At 42.9% G+C, this 23,369-nt stretch overlaps 1 protein-coding gene across 33 annotated transcripts in view; it reads right to left on the reverse strand.

Annotated features, from left to right (window-relative positions):
• The window catches only part of Kcnma1 (potassium calcium-activated channel subfamily M alpha 1), a 675,048-nt gene that overhangs the window by 431,744 nt on the left and 219,935 nt on the right, over window positions 1-23,369 (reverse strand). The window lies entirely within an intron of this gene.

Genomic DNA, 23,369 nt, shown 5'->3' on the forward strand with positions numbered 1-23,369 from the left:
ATAGATAGATAGATAGATAGATACATAGATACATAGATACATAGATACATAGATAGATAGAAAGAAAGAAAAGTAAGAAAGCCAGACAGGAAAGGGGAGAGAAGAAGAGACAGGAGGGGAGCAGATGGGAGAAGCAAGGATCCAGAAAGAAAGGTTCTTATTTAAGGAGTCTATAAAACTGTGGTTCTCTTTTCTATTTGGAAATTGAGTCCCAGCAAAATGAAGTTGTAGATTTTATTCTTGTGTCTGCTCTTCCTCTTAAGGGATAAAGGCAAGGAGTACTAACTGATTGATATTAGGGGTCGGAGGGAGGAAAAGGAAAAAAAATAGTGCTTTTCATACTAAATTGGCAGGACAGAGGCATGTAAACATGTAAACATGGGCACTAGCAGGCTTTGCTTCCCAGTCAGACTCCCCTCCCCTGCCCATGGATCTCCCCCTTGCCCACATCCGCATGTGACAGTGTCTGCTGGACCTCTCTCATCACCACTCTATAGTTATGTCTTGGACAGTGTCTGGCGAACAGTCAGTGTTCAGACAATGCTGACTGGACAAAAAAAAAAGATGGCTCTCCATCCCTGCCCTCCCTCCCTTAGCATCACCTTCGACCCCATTCCTGCAAGCCTCTGCCTGTGACTTATGGGTTTATCCCCATGGACCACCCAGATCTTCACCATGTACTGGTTTCCTCACACACATTCCTCCTCCCAGAACCAAGGAAACTAAAACAGAGATACCTTGGGGAAAAGCATGTTTGCTGATCACTAGAACCTGCTCTCCATGCTCCCACCACCACCATCCACTGGTGAGAGGAGAAAAAAACAACAGAAATCTTTCTTATGGACATGCAGACCTCATAGACGTGGGCCAGCACCAAGTGATGCAAGTAAGCAATTTCAAGCCCAGTTGTGCAAAGCCCAATGTGCTTTCATGACCACGAGACAGAAACATCCAAATCAATACTCCCTTCACAACCCACCTCCGTTCTTTCCTTGAACTGAAAAGTCAGCTTTTTGGGGAAAGCACAACCATTATTCCTTTCCTCCCCTCCTCCCCATGACTCAAGTGTCCTGAAGCTGCTGCTTCAGGTCATTTGTTTGGTTCTTGTCTCTCAAACTGAAGGGCACCGTGGTTTTAACACTGCAAACGAGAGCTTATCTTGAGAATTCAGATTAGGAATGCACCTGATGTGTTCTCATACTGTCCTATAACGCACTGTGCTTCTTTTCTCCTAATCAGCCAGGAGTCTGGCCTGTACTTCACCTCAAATAATCTTATAGGAAAGTGTTTTTCCTGGTCACCTTGACTGTTTAATAGCTATACAGACTTACTGGGGGTGCTAGGTCCTGGTAGGGGCAGACCCCAGTCCCCGTCAAGGATGCACACAGATAGTACACTCAGTGCATCACTCCTGGGGGAACCCAGCTAGATTTCTGATACTTTCTCCAGGGCCAAGAACACTGTCTTCAAGACCACATGACAGCACTGCCCCACACAGACAGGATGACCACGTCCATTACTAGAGGGGCCTGACAACCATGGAACGGATTCTGCACGCACCCTAGCATGTGGCTCTAAAGAAGATGAAGGTACTTCTGCTAGGGATGGGATCTCAATGTGGGTAAGTCACTTGATCTTAAGGACCTTCCATTTCTCCATGTGAAAAATGAGTCCCTTTCTCCTGGTAATAATGTGGGGATTACATGGAATTGTGCATGGGAGATGTCCTGGTTCATGGTGTCAGTGGAGACTCACAGAGCACTGGTTACATGTCCACACCTTGTACTTGAATCCTGCACATGTTATTTCATTTAGCATCTCTATAGAGGGAAATGGTACCACCATTACTCTCCTATGACAGAGTAAAGTCAACAACCAGAGTAGTAACTTGCACAAAGGCAAGAAGCTAGCATGGGTAGAATTAAAATTTGAACTCAGGTCTCCTTAATTATGTAAGGAGGAACCACATCTAGGGTGCCTCCTACCAGGGCTGGGACCAGGTTGCTATCTCTGGATCCCTCTTAGGGCCCATGGGCAGCTCTACAAAAAAGTTTGAGGGCAGCACAATGGGATCAGAGGTTTGGGGAGTGAGTAGTGCATTTGTTGAGTGACTCAGGATGATCTCCTTACAACTGGAGTATGCTCTACCTCCCTGGCTTGTGACTCAGAGATGATAACATCTTCCTTGTAAGACTATGATTAGCATTGAAGGAAACAATGTAGCTTTGTGGTCAGCCCTGGTAAGACTTTTACAGCATGTTCTACAACAGAAAGAGAGAGAATACAACATTTGGCATGTTGTTAAAAGCTTTCAGCAAATAATCTATAGTACTACTACTAGTAGTAGTAACAATAATAGTAGTTAACACATGTAGAAAGAATTATAATTTAGAAACTATGCTGAGTATAATTACTGCAGCTCATCCTCCTGGCATCCCTGTGAAGCAGATTACTTCTTATTTCCTTCATTTACAGTTGCAGAAACAGAGACATGTAACAAATAACCTGCTCAAGGCCAAAAATTCAGATGTTGAAAACACAGCCCCGTTATTCACCTGGCTAAGTGGAAACTTTAGAGTATTGGCTGAGCCAGGTAAGTGCCTGGATAGTCCGGTGCCCTCTGGGATACTGGCAGTCAAGTTCGACTGAAGCCTGCTGGGATGCACGTGCAGGAGGACCCCGTACTTTGAGACATCATCACTATGACAATGGGAATGGCAGCCATCACAAGGTAGTCAAGTATGCAGCCTCCCTTAAACTTGGAGGGGACCAGTGTGCCCCATCATATAATCCAAGAAATAGGTATTTATGCTAGGCTAGAACAACCTTCCATCCGTTCTAGGAAACACTACATTTATAGTAAGAGGAAAGAGAGGGAGAAGCTATTGTCAACTTTATGGGGTTTTGTTCTTCTTCTTTGTCCTCTGGTCTGGATTAATAGAAATATGCTAGTCAGGGGCTGGGAGTTTGGTCTAGTGATAGAGTGGCTTATGTAGCATACACAAAGACCCAGGTTCAATTTCTTAGTACCACATACATAGAAAAGACTGATGTGGTGCTTTGGCTCAAGTGGTAGAGCACTAGCCTTGAGGAAAGCCAAAGGACAAGTGCTCAGGCCATGAGTTCAATCCCCAGGACTGAAAAAAGCAAAAAAGGAAATATGCTATGCAGAAAACTGAACAACTGAATTCTCACAGAGGGCCTAAGAGGTACTACTAAAAGTAGAACCAGGAAAAGGAACAGGCCTGAAGAACAAACACCCAGACCTGTATGGCGTCCACTTGGCTACTAGAACCCATCAGGTGAAGAACACAGAGGTTTATTTACATATATTTCTATATCTCCGTACATATCACCAACAATATCCTAAAATTTGTTTTGTAATTCCCTTCTCTGACAGTTGTGAACACTGAATATTCTAAGAGGAATGAGTGATGTTCAATAGCTGCTGAATTTCTAATGACTCCTAGAAATTTCAGCAATAACACAAAGCTAAGTGCTTCCATTCTAAGGCTAGGCTGTCACTGTTCCTTGGGGATATCTTTGCAGTGCAAAGTACTGGAAGTCCAGACAAAAGCAGCACACTTTTTCCTCTCAATAAGCAAGTCTATAGTCACTTCCTAAACTCCTTGGGAGCAGATTGTAAAACCAGGAAAGCTTTTCAAAAGATTAGAAAGATTGCAGTGGCCTTTGAGGATGATTTAGTTTAATCTAAAATCACTGGCTTAATGCAATTATTCACAGTGTCTCTGCTATGGCCTGAATGTTTGTAATCCCCCATATTCATCTTCACAATATGGAGTCATGATTGTTGGCTCATACCTGTAACCCTAGCTACTTGGAAGGGAAAGATAGGAAGACCTCTGCACAACACTAACTCAAGCAAAAGCAAACTAAAATCAAGATTGGAGTTGTCGTTTTTAAATGGTAGAACACTTTCAAAATGATCAAAAGGTCCTGCATTTAATCCCTAATACCATGAAAGGAAGGAAGGAAGGAAGGGAGGGAGGGAGGGAGGGAGAGAGGGAGAGAGGGGAGAAAGGAAGGAAGAGGAAGAAGGAAAGGAGGGAGGATAAATGTGATGCCATTAGTAGGTGAACTTTCATCAGGGGATTAAGTCACAGATGCAGAACCACCATAAATGAGTGCCCTTACTTTAAATGTCCTAGAGGACTTCACCTAGGTGTCAACTAGGAACCAGAAAACGGGGCACCTGCTGAACCTTCTAGTCCCTTGACTTTAAGCCTGCAGAACAGTGTGAAATGAATTTCTGTTGTTCATAAGTCACTCAGTCTGTGATAGTTTGTTAGAGCAACTGCCCTCACTGATGTGCAAAAGGGCATACCACACCTATATATCTATGGTGGATTTGTAGATCAAGTATCCAAAAAGTTGCTCCCAACACATTGTTTGAGTCCACAAGGAAATCAGGGTTAAAAAATGAGCTCAATTCATTTTCTTCCAATCCTTTCGCTTTCTCTATAAGAAAGCAACCAACAGCTCGTCTAAATGTAATCAATCTGAACATCATTACCCAAGGTTAGACCATAGGCTGGGTCTTTGGTTACCTTAGTTTCAGATCAGAATAAGAGCAACAATCATATTTTAGAGAGCATGGTAGCAATAGGTTCTGAAATATGAAGGCTCACAGCTAGTTCTACTCTGGCTCTAATACCAACATTTATTTGGTGAAACTTGCGATTGTCTGTTCCCAAGGAAAACTATAGTCTTTCAGTGAGTCGTACACAGGCCTGAATGTTGAGACATCCGCATATGACACATTATGGGGATAAAGATGAATGAATCTTCAAAGGGGAACTCCTTGTTCAAGAAGCAAATGCCTCTGCCCACAGACAATCTACTTCTGTCCACGGATCTTGAGCTCAGGGTATGGACCCTAACAAAGGCTTCCAGGTACTCAAACACAGGTTGACAATGGAACCTGAGAAACCTAAAATCCCAGGGGAGCTAGAAAAATCCCCTGGAGTTCTTCAGAGCAGCATCTGCAAGTGGCACACACAGCCCCATTGAAGTCAGTTGGGATGGGAACATTTGAAAGTGGTTGAACGGTGCCAATGTGTCAGGCCAGTGTCCAGTAACTCAAAATTGGCATTGAACACCTCCAGGGAACTAGATGCAAGTTCTAGTAAGAAATATGCTCTGTCCTAGAAAAGATTCTACCTCAATTCCACCCTCTATCTCATCCATCAGGGAGTTCCTTCTCCTGGGACTGCAGGCTCTCCTGGAGTGGGGCCCACCATGTCACGGAGAGGACGACTCTTCAGCAGCCTTCCTTGCCCAGAGGCAGCACCGAGTCACGGAGATGACCTCACAATTCTACCTGATGCTTGGGAGCCTTTGTGGGATTCTGCTCAGGGATGCAGTGATTGCTCAGTGGTGACTCAGGGGCTGAGTCAGCTGCTGGAGGAGGGTGTGGGGGTGAGAACAGCGGTCCAGGGGTTTGAGCTGCATCCTCGTCTCTCTTTGGTCCCAGCTCCACTGTTATCTGTGCTATAAGTTTTGGGTCTAGACAAGATGTCATAGGAACAAAGGTTTTTTTGTGAAAAGATCAAAGAGAAGCATTTGAAACCCCCTGGGACAATGAAAGACTTTAACCAAAAGGCTATGAAAATGAACTATTGCATTCACTTCTGAGAAATGTTAGAAATCTTTATCAGTGACAATGGTGAAGAAATCCTCATCTTCCTGATACTCTGAAAGAAGTAAAAGGTGGAAATCCTCATGATAGCTACAACCAGCTCAAAATTATCAGGGTACATAGAGAAGACTAACTTCTTGTCTGATATTCTGGTCTCTGGAAAAAAATCTACAGATATTCTGTGCCAGACTCCAGCCTATCTGGTAAACCAGCCACAGATGATTGAAAACACAATGACCCTGATACTTGCCAGAGGCTCTGAGCACTGCTAGCCCAGCCCCATTTCAGGCAGCCCTGTCAGCCTTTGCCTGAACAAGACTGTCACTCACTCAGATCTCAGGTCTCAGGGATAGCTGTGGTACTGTCCTTGCCCTGTAGGTCGGGCGGCCACAGCCAGCCTTGCTTGTCTTTCCTTCCCAAGGACAGAGGAATTCAGCTTTGTCTGAGGATGTGTGTTACTCTCTCCAATCTGCTGAAGGAGCCACTCTCAAAACTAGGTCTGGAGGGCCCCCCAAGAGAGCCATAGTTTTCTTGTGACATTCATGCAATGAGCTTTAATCTTGTATCTATTACATAGAACTCAGTGATCTGAGTAGTTAAAAACAAAGAAACAGCTGCTTGATCTTATCCCAAGCAAGTCTGTTCTTCCAGTCATTTATAGTGTGTACCTTTTGGAGATGAATGAGTAGACTGAGTTGTCCAAATTAGATTAGCCTACAAGAGTGATCCACAACCAGGCATTTTAAAGTTCAGTAGGGATTATACATTTGTAAGCGTTCGACCAGTACCGACTTACCAGGCAAGGTACCCAAATAGTTTTCCTAAATTTCTCTAAAGCAAGGGAAGCTGGTTTACATTGACTTCCTGCTGAAATTCATGCTAGTTACTAATGGGTAAAAATATATGTAGTGTGCTGTCTAGTTGCAAGGCTCAAATTAGGTCACAGAATTTGATATTTATAAATTTGATATTCCTGTCTAAGACAGAAAAAAATCTGTCAATGAATACTGGTGCTACAAGAGGAAACAATAGTATTCTTTCATTTATCTTTGGAAATGATAGGGGTACTAGGTGCAGAGTTAAGAAGAATACTCCGCAGTTGTTCTATGACAATATGAAACTATGCTCAGCACCTATAAGCTAGCCATTGCCCCTTCCCTTCCTGCTAAACACTGGTATATGTTCTTCTGCACTTATGGAAATGCTCTCTAGCTGGGATGTCCAAAGTGCTGACTACTTGAAATGTGCTTACTGCAAATGAGCAACTGAATTTGTCACTAGATTTGAATTTGAACATGTGGCGATTGGCTACCACATTAAGTTTGTAAATTAGGTCCTGTTCTATACTCTAGGATCTAAGAGGACAATGGTAATGTGTGTATATATGTCTGTGTGATGTTTATACACAAAACCAACACTACTATTTCTGTTTGTGCACACCTCTGTGCACATCTCAGCGATGTGGAGTAACTAGATGCCCTAGGCTTCTTTAAGGTGATCAAAGAAATTTCCTTATCACCCTGTCTGGTCACTACTCTGAACAACTCCATTAAGCAAGAGAACACATGAAGATAGAGAAGTAACAAAAAGTACGGTGACATCACAGACAAAATATAGATGCAAGCTTACAAAATGATTGGTAATTCAGAAAGGAACAGTTTTTCCTGATTTAGTCAGAAAGCCAATTCCCAAATAGAAAACATCAGTCTCTTCACGTCCATGGTAAACAATCCCCTGAATGCAAAATTACAACTTGGCAATTATTTGAGATCTACCCTTTGTATTTTTCATGAAGCTTAAAGGAGATTAATGGTATAATCAGAATATTACAGATGAGAACCACATGCATTTCAAACAAGGCTGTGACAAATGGATGGGAAACCTCCAGAATAGGGAATGAGGAGAAACAGAACAAGTCCTGGACTATGAGATCCTTACCACAGTTTATGCCCTAGACTTGATAGTGACTTCCCAGCCACAAGACCCTGGTAAGGCATGCAGCCTTCCCATAGATCCAAGAAGATAAATTCCATCACGTAGTTATAGGGTTTGAGCAGGACAGTCTTGGCAACAAGTGCTCCAGAAACCAGCAAGCTCCATCCAAATAAATCTCATTATTATTAAGTAGTTCAATCAACATGATTATTGCTATAATGGCTAACATTTATCAAGTGTCTGCCATGTGAAGACAATGTCTACAGTGTCTCCAAAGCTTATAGCAAAATTGTGGAAGAGATAACAATTCACATCTATGGTGGTTTATACACACACATAAAGATACAATATATATTATATTATATACTATGTATTGTATGGACTATGATATATATGGTATGTGTGTGTATGTGTATATGTATGTATACTATATATGTGTACATATACATATATACTATATCTCTGTGTGCATACATACATATATGCATATATTACATTAAAATTTTATAACTGCACATATAATTAGAACAAGTTAACTATGTATGCAAATATATATGTATGCATGTACATAAAATACCAGACACCAAAAGTGACAGCCAACATCTTCCCAGCTCTGTTTGAGGCAAGAGAAGACATTAGAAAAATCTCTTGAATGAAAGATTAGAGACTTGGTGATTAAGTCAGGATCCAGACCTAGAGTTGGGCCATGAACTGAGGCCCAGCTCCTAAGCAACAGAACCAGGATTTAAACTCAGACAATCAAGCTATACAGCATATTGTTTGTTATCGTGGCATACGTTGGCTTAAAAAGTGGTAATGCCAAACTTAATTGCCAAGTGTGCCTATTCTCTCCAGCCACTCAGTCTCCCCATGGGCCAGCTTATGTCAGCTATAATTCACACATAATTTGTCACCACTGGCTAATGGCTTCCGATAGTTCTTTTCATTAATGTGCAGCATTTTGGGAAACCTTTCATTTGCTAGTATATGAATGAAAATAAAATCATCTACCTTTGCAGGAAAAGAGGAGGAGTCATTTTGAAGGATAAGAAATGCTACATCAAATCTGCTACCCTCTTTGGAGAAATTAGTATATTACATGATATGAGAATCTAAATCATAGCTGGGCACTGGTGGCCCACGCCTGTAATCCTAATTCAGGAGGATGAATGCCTGGGAGACTCTTATCTCCAATTAAAAGAAACCAGAAGTGACACTGTGGCTCAAGTGGTAGAGCACTAGCCTAGAACTGAAGAACTCAGGGACAGTGCCCAAGCCCAGAGTTCAAGCCCTACAACCAAAAAAAAAAAAGAATCTAGAACATTCTGTGTGGTTCTTAGGCCCATTCTGCCAAGTACTCCTGTTGGTACAGAAAATTCATCATAAACTAACAGAGAGAATGAGTTTACTTGGCCAACGCAAGGGACTACAAAGAGCAAAGGAAATAGTTCAATGGAAGGATTATACAAAGTCAAGTCTAAAGGCCACAGCTTGATCAAAGATCCTTTGAGGGAGGTATATGCTGCCCTTAGTGTCCCAACAAAGGGATAACATGCTAACCTAAACACTATGTGAAACACTTATTTGATGTTTTCCCCATATGTTTCCAGTACCCACTATGCTTATCTTCCTTCCACTAGGCCCCAAAATTACATCAGAGCTTCATGCAGTTCCTGGCAAATGGATTCCATTTTTCATCTTCCTTCAGCAACAATGATTGGTTCAGGGATGGTCATGTGACTTAAACCAGCTCAATCAAAGTCACCCCTGGGCCTGTTGTTGGAAACACTGGGACAAACACACCACTTCTTGTTGAGCATAATAAAAGGGAGTATGTAATATAACTCTCCAAGATTTGTTGGTCATCTGAAGGCCCCAAAATAAGCTAGCATTTGAGGAAGACACCATGATGTAAGATGGACCAGAGAGATAGATAGACAGAAAACCAGATCCTTAGTGACAGTGTTGACTCAGTAGAGCAAAGTTCACTTCAACTGAGTCCAATTCTGTGATTTCCAATTGATGAGGCAATCATTTTAATTACTTTATTTTTAATTATTTAAGTCATTTTGTTAGAGTGTCTGATCTTTGCAGATGAAAGCATCTAAAGGAAAGAAATGTGGATTTTTGAGACCATCCATCTGATAAATGAAAGGAAGAACCAGGGTAGTAATAGCATATTCCCTAAGTCTGGCAACTCCAAGTCATACAAAAATTCATGCATTAGTCAAAGAGCAGTTTCCTTCTGCAGCATATCCACATGGAAACTCCAACTCACCCATCAAAACTCAGCTCAAATATCTCTTTCCATTTTCCTACACTATGATCAGGCAAAACCAATCACTTCCCTCTGCTTTATTCCCATCGAAACACATTACTCTTTCTCTTCTGTAAACATAAACAAAAAGCAATTTCATACAGCTCAGAAGCAAAGAATATGTCCTATTTATCTCTTTGTGTATCAAACTCAGCACACACACATAGCTGCAGGATGTTTCAGGTTGCATGGATTATGACAGTCATATACTATTCTCACCATGTTTTCTCCCCTGTAAATTAAGCTCAATTATAAATGCCAGAGCTTGTCTCTGCCTTCTGTGAAATCAAGTCCCTGTGGGTAAATTAAGTTCTGGATGGCCTTTCCAACATCTAGGAGCAAGATGCCAGAGGAAAGTATTCTGCAAGAATCATCTAATAGGATCAACTGGTAAACAAACATCTCCTAGGGCTGTCCTGGAGCTGGCCTTCCATTTCCTCTTGATCTTACCATCTCACAGTGGATAGCTAAACCCTTGCCCTCCAAGAATCCATTGCTACCTCTGAAAATGAAATAGATGCTCCTTCTTTCTTTTAATTCCTCTGGTTTGGGAATGTTCTCTCCCTCTACCCTCCAGTTCCAAGAAAGGGTATCTGATCAGGTTTGCCCAGCCCACAAGGTCACTAGATCTATCTTCCTGGCCCATGGGGACTGATTCAGAAACATGCATGCCAACCAATCTGTTCCAATGGGTATTACTTCTGAGATTTTTTTTATCAAACTTTTGTATGTAAAAGAGAAGTTGTCTTTCCACTTAGGAGTTTTCTACTTATAGTATAAAAAAATGAATAACATACATACAGAGACACACAGACACACACACATACACACACACACATTTGGTTCTGCTATGAAATCCCATCCAGAGGGAGCCAGCTCAACTATAAAACCAATACCAAGTATAAAACTAGAAAGCAGTGGCCGGGAGTTTGGCCTAGTGGTTAAAGTGCTTGCCTAGCATGCATGAAGACCCGGGTTCGATTCCTCGGTACCACATACATAAAAAAAAGCCATAAGTGGTGCTGAGGCTCAAGTGGTAGAGCTCTAGCCTTGAGAAAGTCCAAGGACAGTGCTCAGGCCCTGAGCTCAAGCCCAGGATTGGAAAAAAAAAAACAAAAAACTAGAAAGCAGAGGTGTGAGATGAAAGAACTAGATCAAACCAATGGCAACAAGAGACTCCAAGCCTAGAATCATCTACATCACAAAACAACTCTCACTCATGATGCTCAGTATCCACTCCCTTCCCTGCCTGGCAGAGCCTGCATCAGCACAGCCCTGCCCAGAACCCTCCCCACCCAGCCTTCAAGTGCCAGGTAGTATTCTGATGTGCTTCTTTGAATCTCATTCTTGAGTCTTATTACTCCTTGCTTTAGGCATTGAATAAAATTTGTATGTCTTATTTCCCTGTTACCTGTCTACTGTCAGTCTATGAAGTAGACTAACAGTTATATAATCTTCAGGAGGAAAGAATGAATCTAATATTGCTATGAGTCATTGGGCTCAAAGGTTTCTCCTACCTATAATGCTCTGGTTGCCTACTCAGTCTATGACAGGAGCCTGGATGGCTCACGCACAAGCCATCAAGGAGGAGCAATCGGCCTAGAAGAGGAGATGGGGAGGAGGTACTTAAACAACTGCCCTCTGGTAGGATTCTACTAGACCACCTTTTGGAGTCCTTCTTTGAATGGACAGTCTCCCTACTTCTCTTGCATGGTTTTCTTTTCACCTTTTTAAAAATGAATGGCTTTAGCCAGGTGCTGTGGCTCACACCTGTAATCCTAGCTGCTCAGGAGGCTCAGATCTGAGGATCAAGGTTCAAAGCCAGCCTGGGCACAAAAGAACCTCAGACTCTTTATCTCCATTTAACCTCTAAAACACAGGAGATTGGGCTTGACTCAAGGGTAGGGAAATAGTCTTGAGCTGAAGAGCTCAGAGACAGCTCCCAGGCCTGGAGTTCAAGCCCCAAGACCCTCCCACCCCCGCCACAAAAAAAAATGAATGGTTTCAAAACTTCCCTTCAGGACTGGGCATGGTGGCTCATGCCTATAATCCTAGCTAATCAGGAGGCTGATATCTAAGGATCCAAGTTCAAAGCCAGAGACTTTTACCTTCAATGAACCACTAGAAAACCACAAGTAGCACAGGGCCTCAAGTGGTAGTACAGTAGACTTGAGCTGAAGAGCTCAAGGACAGCGGCCAGATCCAATGTTCAAGCCCCCCACCACCACCAGCACCACCACCATCAACAACAAAAACTTCCCTGCAGGGGCTAGGAGTGTAGCCTAGTGGTATAGTGCTCACCTAGCATGCACAAAACTCTGGGTTCCATTCCTCAATACCATATACACAGAAAATGCCAAAAATTCTGCTGTGGCTCAAGTGGCAGAGCACTAGCCTTAAGCAAAAGTGTCCAAAGACAGTGCCCAGGCCCCTGAGTTCAAGCACCAGGACTGGTAGAAAAAAAGAATAAAACACTTCCCTGCAACAATTACCTGAGACACCAACTGCCCAAACTCCCCCCTCTCCCCCCACATACACCTTTTTGTGTATATCAGTACTAAGACTAGAACCCAGAGCCTTCTATTCTTGCTTAGCTTTTCAGTTAAGGCTGGTGCTGATACTGAAGACATCTATACTTCCAAACCTTATATTAACTTAGCAACTTCAACCACAGTTCTTACTTGCACAGCAAGATTCCAAGATGGTGTACTGCACTGACTCTGGTTTAGCTTCCTGTCAGTTAAGATCCTGGCTTTGTACTATGGTCACCCACAGACCTTGGAATCAAGGATGACAGCCCAAGACGGATGGTCAAATGAATCTGCCTAGCCCTGGTATAAAAATCTAGTTCTGGACATTCCATTCTGCACATTTTATTGTCCTCCATTCCTTTGTTTCCTCAGAAACTGAATAAAGAATCATTTTTAAAGCAAACATCTTCATTGTTTATCTAGCAGAGCTTTCTCCTTTATTAGAATACGCCATCTATTTTTTTAAATTAACTCTCTCATGAGATATGGTAATTTAAATGAAGGGAAAAGCTAGTCTTTCTTCTACTTCAGTTTCCTGTATTCAAATTGATGTTTTGTAGATGCCAGAAACCTTCTCTGTAATGCAGACAGCTCTTCATATCACTGCTGGGCTCAGATTCTCTTCATGACTTAACACAACACGAGGAAGATGAGTCAGAAATATAATGTGGGGGAAATGCAGAAAGAACAAGCTACGAATGCAAATGTCAGCTCAAGAAAGTGGCTTTAAAAAAAGCAGACGAGGTAAAGCATACTGGGGGTCTTGGGCTACCAAGTTGCAGAATCAGCATAAAGTCATGGAGAACTGGCAAATAAATGGATCCAGGATATAGGAAAACACCTCAGTTCCTGACGCCTTTACCTCAATAAAATATTTATGCACAAAAATCAGTGGAAAAAGGTAAAAGTGGACCATCTTCTTGAAAGAGAAGTGGAAGAGGCATAGTGAGGATTGGCTGGAATCCACCAGAATCTCCACAACCCAGTCGATAACCATGGGACTAGATCTTTTTCCGTAGTGTTCCCAAATATCCCTGATCAGGATGGTAAGTTTGGGTGGGCTACACTACGTGGAAATCCTCCAAGAATACTTTTATGGTGAGACCAGTCATTTTCTACCAGTGTTTCTGTGTTAGCACATGTGGTAAAAAGCAGGACTTACTATATTGGCTACTGCAACCGATCTGGTTAACTATAGTCTATCATCTTTCTCTGTCTTCTCCCAGACCCTAGCCATCAGAGCAGGGTGCCATCTACAGACAAGTGTCTCCCCCCAACCCTGCCACACATTTTTCCCGGGATGTGGCAACAGGACCCTACTTAGGATCTATCAAAGATGGACCAACTATTTCCCAAAATATTGTTTGGCTCACCTCATCCTTTTTCCCCTCAACTCTAACAAGCTGGCCCTCTAACAGCTTTCCCAGGTTTGCTGACAGAAACTTGTCAAAAAAACAAAACAAAACAAAAAAAACAGCCTTTTCAAAAACAAGTCTGGAACTACCATTATCCTGGGATCACAGGAAAAGAAAGATTTAAAAAATCTAAGGCAAGATGATTTCCCAAGGGAAAATATTTTGTCACAGAAACCATTCCCAACATCTTCCTACAAATCTAAGAGAATTTGCACCTGGCTCTCTATCTTCTGACCCTACCATATCCATTGTTAACCTCATCCCTCTAAGTTTATTTAGCTTTAGAAGTTGATCCATCCCACTCTTATGCAAAGCCTTTAAATACTAAATATTAGCCCTATTTTCTATATGTGTTCACCAAATCTTGGTTCCTGGAGATAGCAAGAGGCATTTGTTTCAGAGCAGACCAAAGGAGATTTATTTATCTTTTCCATTTGTGAGAAGGTGGTATCTGCCTGGTCTTCCTCATGATGGTTAAGATCAGCTCTATAACCCTGCCCCAGAGCAGAGATATAGATGCATGAGCTTCCCCGCAGATGTGACAATTTGCAATCCTGCTGGTAAGATGATTCTTCACATCACATGGGCTCAAGCCCCTTTGCTCAAATCTACTGGCCATTGGTGCACACACACCATCTGCCACACAGGAACAGAAGGTTCTCCCCACCCCAGCCCCAGTCAGCATCTGAGCAAGCTCAGCAGTGATGGGGCTGTTTCTGCTGTGTGAGTCCCAAATGGGCTCAAGTGTCTTGGATGTGACACCTGTCAAGGCTCAGCGAGGATGACAGATGTCTCTCTACTCCAGGAACAAACAACACAGCCCTGTTGGTGGTGACAAAAACAATCACAGCCAAATGAGAGTGGAGAGGTGCAGATCTCTGGGAATAATTAGAAGAGAGCAGCAGTGTAGGAATCCAGAGTCTACCACATACCTGCTCTCCTATAAAAAGCAAGCTCTCTTTATGAAACCTTAGATAGGAGCTCCAGCTCCAGGCACTGGTGCATGCTGACCTGGGAGGCCTCATTCATTACCAGGTACTCTGCCCATTCAAGAAAGACTAGGAATGTAATTTCCCAGTGAACCCACAGAGTGAGTTCCCGAGAGCTGTCAGTTCTGGGACTATACGTTTGACATGTCAAGCTTCCCCAGGTCAACTCTAATCGTGTGCTTCTTGATAAAGTAGCCAATCAGTTGGGTTTATTGTTCATTTCTGTATCCTGGGCCTGGCATGTTGTAGATGCTCAGTGAATATTGGCTCAATGAAAAAATGGATGCCAAACCAGTGGCAAAAAGAGAGTAGAAAGCAACTGACACAAGCACAAAATGACAAGAGGAATAATTAATATATCAACTACAAAGGTATGCGAAAGCATCTGATCTAAATACACAAGGATGTAAACTTCTTCTGAATGCTGAGTTATGCCAGTCATGTTTTCAATGGTTCTTGGAACTGACTATATATGGAAGAAGGAGCAATCCTAAACTTAAAGGGAGGTACGGATTTGTCTATAAAGGAAAGAAACCATTAAAAAAGATAAAGCACATGTAATCCAATAGATGCAATCTGATGTTAATGGTACTCAAAAAACCTAGAGCTGGCACAGGGAGTTTAACCTAGTGGTAGAGTGCTTACCTAGCATGCACCAAGACCAGGGTTGGATTCCTTGGTACCACATACACAGAAAAGGGCAGAAGTGGTGCTGTGGCTCACGTGGTAGAGCTCTAGCCTTGAGAAAGCCAAAGGATAGTGCTCAGGTACTGGGTTCAAGCCCCAAGACTGGCAAAAGAAAAGCAAAAAACCTAGAACCATAATCCCAGGGGTTTCCACTAGGCATTGACGATGAGCAGGCCTTGAAGAAAGGGGGATCCTGGAGATATGAAGGGAAACCACTGCCCTCAAGTGGACAGCTTCTGAGAACTGTCGTCCCTTCCAGCCCAGAGGCCAGAGAGCTTCTGGACTTCCCAGCCCTCCCAGCTACAGACAGCTAGCCAAGTCACCTTTTCTTTAGACTCTGGGTCTCTCAAAGAGGCTTTGTCAAGTCTGGCCGAATCTTACTCTGATGGGCCCAGGAGGTTATTCATTCCCTCTGAAAGTATTCTGAAGACAAACACTAATGAGAGCACTGGTAGGTTCCTCTCCACACATCTAAGAGCTGCTGTCTTCCTCTCCTAATCTTGCCATTCACTTCCCAAATGTGTTTCTAGTCTCCAAACACAAATGCAGGAGAGAAGCTGAGTGTAACCATTTTGAGTCTCTACCACTACCCAGAGAAGCAAAGCAGAAGCCAGGATCTCTGCAAGCCACACAGAGGGAGGGCAGTGACATGGACAGAAACCCGAGCTTCTTCCCTATCAGGGTAAGGGAAGAAGACTTCTCATATGATCTGGGACCCCCACAGCACTGAGAGCTTCTGAATGATGGATACGATGCCTGGGGAGCACAGATCAGCTTTGAAGTCCCTCAGTTTCAGCTCAGTAACCCTGCAGCTGTTTGACTCTGGGTGAAAGTCAAGAACGCTCTCTGAGAATTCCTGTCCTCATCTTTACTATGACTTCAATGCTTGTCCTGCAAGGATGTTCTTAGAATTTAATGTGATAAGGTTTAAATTGCTCTTGGTGAAGAACTGGCAAATGGTAGCTATTTTAACTATGGCATCATCATCATCATTATCATCATCATCATCATCATCATCATCATCATCATCATCATCATCATCTCATCATCACCCCCATCATCACTGTCAGAAAATCTCAGGCCAGGCCCCAGCTTTGCAACTGGAAATTCCAAGCTGAGATGTGGAAAGCTTGGGAGGGATTCGGGGGAGGGAAAAGGGGACAAAACACGAGAAGGGGTATCAATGCTCCAGAAGCAATGTTCCAACTACCTGACCAATGGAACTGCAACCCCTCTACACATCACCCCAGCAATAAAATACAATTTTAAAAAAAGATTAGCAACAACTTGATGTGTGTTTCTAATTGCTCCATTAATGTTCCCCTCACACCTCACAGTGACTACCAGGAGGAGACAGAGCAGAAGCAGGATGGCAAGGGGCAGGAGCAAGTGAACCAGGTCACGAGGAGCCCAAGACCAAGCCGGGAAAGTCTCAAGACACCTTCTGTGATCAGGCGGGATAGGGCAGCTGCGGGCCACACATTCCATCTTGAAGGTCAAGCAGATGCCAGTCTGTGAGAAGCCCAGATGAGAGGCCCACATAATGCTCAGAGCCAGACAAGAAGCAGTGCAGGACACCCAGGACCTCCCCCAACTGTGAAGAAGTAGCTGGTGACAGGCTCCTGAAACATCACTTCTGGCCTGGGCCAGCTAAACCATGGCCCAATTCTCTGTTGAGAATTCCTTGGAGCTGAGCCCATTTGTAGCTGTGTCAGGCCCAGGGTCTCCCACAGTAGGCTACTGGCAGTTGGAGCTGCCCATTAGCACCTCTGCCACCTCTACTGCACACTCTCCTCCCCGAAGGCCTTTCAGATCCATTATCTAATACAGGCTCCCAGCCCACTGGCAAGGGACAGGCCAGGCTGACCCTGCAGAATAAGGGAAAGCATGATGGACGCTATGAGGCCAGAGGAAAACAGCCCAAGGCCTTTTTCACTACACTCCAAGGAGAAGGACTCAACGGTATAACATGCAATTGGAAAGGGGTCATCAGTGATCAACACACACATGTGCACACACCCACATGTACCCGCACACATGCCCACAACCACATACACATATATACAGGAAGCAGGAACAAGCTATGACACAGCAGCAAAAGAACTAAGCACATTTGTGTTCCTCTGGGAACTTTATATATATGTGGATCCATCAATATCATGGGGCTTTCCTAAGACAGGAATCAAACACAGAAGGCAGCAGCTTTTAATAAATAGATGTGAGATGCTTTTGGTGATATACTTTGCCTGATATCCTGTCTCACACAACCCCAGCCACTGAAACCGCAGGACCAACGAGCCTCTTGTGATGTTAACACTGTGTGCTTGGCACTGACCCTTCTCTACGCCAGCCCTGTGCATCCAGAGGCTCTCTCTCCTCTGTGGTTAGCTTAGAAAGAAGACTTGCATCTGTCGCACAGGCTACACGGACCACCTCTTATGTACAAGATGGGGCCACTGTGAAGAGAGAGACGGTCCTTGCCATCCTCCAAGTGAACTCATCCCACATATGGAGCTGAAGCAGCCAAGTTCTCATGCCAGTGAAAGGAAGACATGCTAGGCTGACTTGGCTTGAACAGCTTCCTAGTAGCTACTGCTTCCCAAGAAGACCAAGAGCCTCAGGTTGTAAGGCAAATAATATGAACCTTTGTGGTGTCAAGGTGATTCGCTGCACTGACAACAGTCTTAGTTATTTTGGGTGGTTTTCTTTCCCTGAAAACAATGTGGTACGCTTCTTCGCCTCTGTTTTATCACCTGATACTGCAGCTGAATTCTAATCAATAGTGGAATTAAACCATCAAAGTTGGGATTCCAGTTCAGAACACACAGCCGACAACAGATTCTAGATTCCCACACTCCTGGAGATTCTCAGACCCAAAAGCATGAAGGGTCTGTGGAAACATCTATGGCTTTGGATGGGCAGGCTACAGCCTACAGCACCTATAACTCTGTCCCCTGCTCTACCGCAGGAACCAGAGCCAAGAAGAGCCAGACAATGCCTCCTGGCCACCCTCACCTCATAACAGTCCTCAGGGCAAGTGCAAAAGCCCTTCCCATCAAAATGGTATTTGTCTGCTTAGTAACCTTTTATTCCATTCAATTCCATCTGGTCCTGATAAACAGTATTACCACATTACTTCCTTGCTTAAAACCCCTGCACAGTTTTCCAGAATGCCGAGGCTAAAATGCAAAAATGCTTCCTCCTCAGGCCCACAAAACTAACAGGTCCTTGTCCTGCTCCCTAGCTACTTCCTGCCAGACACCGGCTTCAGTGCAGCCTTCCTGCCCCCACGGTTCCTTCCTGGGCTCTGCACAGCTCTTTCTTCACATCAGAACTATCTAACATGTTCTTCCTGTTGTCCAGGCAACTTTCCCTTCTGATCTTAGCTCAAATGTGGCCTTTAAGGTCAACTCCCTGACCAGCTCCAGTATGAGTTATTCCTCTCCCTTTCACTCTTGAATCTCTTGTTCATCTAATGAGACTTACTCATTTTTTGTGTGCTATTGTCCACTCTCTTGCCACCAGGTAAGCTCGTTGAAGCCAGGGCATTACCTAATAATTCTCATCACTTTGCTGTAGCAATGAAAGCCTAGTAGATCCTTAACGATCTTGGTTGAGTAAATGTGTTCACTGACTCATCCATTCTTGAATGCCTGGCTTCACTCAGTCACTTATTATGAAAGTGTGACTTTCTATGATTTCCAAAAACCATAAATTAAGAAGCCACATCTACTGAGCAGTGAGCGTGTTAATATTAGTAGTTGATAAGATGTTGTTAGTGTTGATGGTAGATCTGGGGCATGAACTCAGAACTTCACCCTTGTTAGCCAGGCACTAACTACCACTTGAGCTTCCTGACGCCCCATAGCCAGCCTAGCTTGGATAACAATCCTCCTGTTTTAAGTTTCCCACATAGCTAGGATGACAGACAAAAACGGTCAGTCCAGCCCTTGGTTGAGATGGGGTCTTGTGCACTATGTTTTAAAGGCTGAGTTTGAGTATTTTCCTGCCTCCCGCCTCCTGAATAGCTAGCATTATCGACAGGAATCATTGATGCCAAACTAAGATGATCATTTTTAAATGAGTGATTCCTTTCCTAGGAAGCTCAGTACCCTAAAGTATCATTAATGACAAATCAGAATTGGGAACTCAGCCTCAGAACTTCTTGCTTTGTCTACCCATAGATGTGGGTGGCTCTAAACTGACGGTCACAGCCTGGTTAGGCAGCAGATGTTCGCTCTGTGATCTCTAGCGTGGCATCCTACTACACCCTCCCCAGCAGAGAGGGCTGCTTATCCATGAGACAGAATTGGGTGTTTACCTGCCTCCAATTAAACAGTTTTTACTTGACAGCAGTTGCTGAAATCACTTAGGCTATAAATAAATAGGAGCCAGGCTAGAATCTGAATCTGCTTTCAGAATTGACTCCTTTTCCAATGGAGCCACAACAAATCCAAATCTGCTCAGAGAAAGAAAAGTGAACAAGTGGTGGGGGGAGGCTTTTAGTTTGTGTTGCACTTTAATGAAGGATTAACTGAGGTTTATGCAGCAAGGAGGGCACCATCGGGGAGGAACTGCCAAAAAATTGAGGTACAAGAGCCATCTGCATGAAAGAATCTAAGGTTATCAACCTTCAGCCAAGCTGAAGACAGTGGAAATTAGGGCAGACTAGGATAGATGATGGAGAGACAGCCTCACATACCAACATCCAACAAAGGGAACAGTGGCACCTAATCACTGCTTCCTTGATAGAAAACACCACCCACTCTGAGCTCACAGTGGAAAAATCTTCCTCTTCCAAGCCTTGAGTAACCCAGACATGCTTTCCAGAACCTTCCAGAGACAGACAAGGTTTCCATTAATTGACTTGCTTGGGGCCAATCAACAAGGTAGCTGCTGGATAATGCAAAACTGAAACCTACAGTTCTGAACCTAAAGAACATCACCCCATGATAGAAACTTTCTGTACAATCTGATTTGGCTGGGGGTTGAAGAGAGGTCATTTGGGGTAGGTGATATAGTGCGGAGTCACATAGGCATTGGACAAAATCGTACAATCTGTCCCTATCCTGCGTGTTTGATGACATACTTATGGCTCGCCATATAGTTTCATGTCTTAACTTCACTCTCTGCCTCCATTTATTCTTTGCATGTGACCCTCCAGCCAGCTTCCCACACTAGTCCTGAGAACCTCTACTTTGTCTCTGGACCCTGTGATAGTTTAGGCCACTCATCTCATCCTTCCTAGCTTTTGCCCTATCAAGCTCTTATCTTCTTAGTGTCTTAATCATATTACTGCAAAATGTGGGGAAGCTCCCTGCCTAGGATCCACATATACGTAAAGCATTTCCAAAGAGTATCATATATTAGAGCTTTGAAAAAAAGACTCAGACTACAGTGAGGTGAGTAATTCACTATCTTCATCTGAAGTAAGTTCTAAGAAAGTGCTTTGCAAATTGTCCAACACTGTGCATGTGTATTTTAACATTGTTGGTATCTCACTAATGAGGTCCTGATTTATTATTACCTTTATCACACAGCATAGATTGCAATCATCCTACAAGGAATTAGGTGTACTTTCATTTTTCTGAGTTCCCAGTGACCCTTACTTGTGTGCCAGCCACAACACTGGGAACTGAATTTTCAAGGTAAGTCCTGACTTGCAGCACTTGTGTTCATAGAGGAAGACCTGAGAGCAGAATACCATCCATACTGCACTGGAAAGGTGGCTATCCAATGGGTGCAGATGAAAGGTCAGGAAATGGCAGGGCCAAGGAGAGCGTCACTGGAAAGGCACCTCTCAAGTCAGCCTAGGATGGGTGGATGGGGGTATGATTATCTACACACCGAGAACTTACTTTTAGTTTGTGAAATAAGGTGGGTTTTTTTGTTTAAGTTATAATAAATTTTAATGCTTTCCTGCTTTTTATTGTTAGCTATTTCAATGAAATAGCTTTATTGGTCTTTTATGTTTTGCAGTCCTAGGGATCAATACAAGGCCTTGTGCGTGACAGGCGAGCCTGCTACATCCTCAGCCTTTTAGTAAGGTATTTAAACAGTATCCTGGAGGAATGATGGAACCATTAAAGGCCTCAGCAGAGGAATGGAATGTGCTAAAGTTGAGGTTTCCATAAAGTTCCCTCTACTGAGTACAGCATTTCTCCTTATATCCTCAGCAGTATCAGCAGCACCAGTAGCACCCAAGAGCTAGTTAGAAATGCAGTCTCAGGCTCCCACTGCCAGACCTTTTGAATCATAATCTACACTTTGAAGTGCCATTTTTGAAAATGTAATATAAATAAAATTACCCTTTTTAATTCTGGTAAACAATTTTATAATTCTCTTAACATAAAAATGTATGTATTTTAAGCAGTATTATGTGCTGTTTGGTGCATATATACATTAAACAATGTTCAAATCAGGTTAAATATATCAGTCTTCTAACATTCATCATGATGAAAGCATTCAAAATCCTTTCTCTTGTTTTTTCTTTTTTTCAAAGTCCTTTCTTGTAACTTTTTTCTCACAGAATTGGGAACTGAGTTCAGAGTCTTCCTGGGCAATTACACCACTACTTGAGCCACATCCCAGCACTTTTGTTTTCCACACAGAGTTTCACAAACTTTGCCAGGCTGTACTTGAATTCATGATCTCATCACCTGCAGAACATCTGTGGTTAAAGGTGTGGGATATTACACAGCCCTCTTGAGTTTTTAAAATTCATTCAATATATTATCATTCTCTATAGTCAATTCAATATGGGATAAAATTCCTGAACTTATTTCTAATTAAATCTTAAGACCTGTTACTTAGTCTCCCTTCTCCACTTTAAGAATCTTAATACATGTATAGATTTGTGTAGGTATCACAATGGTTCTATCAACCCCAAAACCTATCTTGTTCCAGATGCCAATGGCTTACATTTGTAAGCCTAGTTACTCAGTAGACTGAGATATGAAAATCTTTTTGTTGTTGTTGTTGTTGGTCATGGGGCTTGAACTCTGTGCCTGGCCACTATCCCTGAGTTCATCAGCTCAAGGCTACTACCCTACCCCTTGAGCCACAGGGCCACTTCACATTTTCTAGTGGTTCATTAGAGATAAGAGTCTCATGGACTTTAGTGCCCAGCCTGGCTTTGAAACTCAATCCTCAGATCTCAGCCTCCTGAGTAACTAGGATTACAGGCGTGAGCCACCACACTTGGCAAGATATGAGAATCTTGAATTGAAGCCAGCCCAGGCAAATAAATCCAAGAGTCTTTATCCCCAATCAACCAGTTAAATGTTGGAAGTAGATGTGTGGCTCAAGTAGTAGAATGCCAGCCTTGAGCAGAAAAGTCAAGCAAGGGCATAGGCCTTCATTTCAAACCCCCATACTAGTACATGAAAATGCATGCACACATAATAACCCAACCCTATCTTACACTTGACACTAACATCCTCTTTCTTCCTTTTCCCAGATCCTGATAACCACTGATTTGTTCTGTATAACTAATTTTATCTTTCCAATAAAGTCATGTAAATGAAATCATACCATATGTAATCTTTTAATATGACCTATTTAATTCATCAAAATGTCTTTGAGACTCATCTGATTTATTGGATTTCATCAATAGATTGTACTTTTGTCAGTGAATACCTTTCATTATAAGGTTGTATCACAAATGGTTTCACCATTCACCCATGAACAAATATGTGGGATGGTCCCAATTTTTATTGATCATAAATAGAGCTGCTATAAACCTGTACATGAATATTTTCATATAGACACAAGTTTTTACTTCCCTTCAGTAGCTACCCAGTTTAATTCGTGATCATATAGTAGATGTACATTTAA

The sequence above is a fragment of the Megascapheus bottae genome, chromosome 15 (assembly GCF_031878675.1).
Source record: "Megascapheus bottae isolate mThoBot1 chromosome 15, mThoBot2.hap1, whole genome shotgun sequence".
NCBI classification, from domain to species: Eukaryota; Metazoa; Chordata; class Mammalia; order Rodentia; family Geomyidae; genus Megascapheus; species Megascapheus bottae.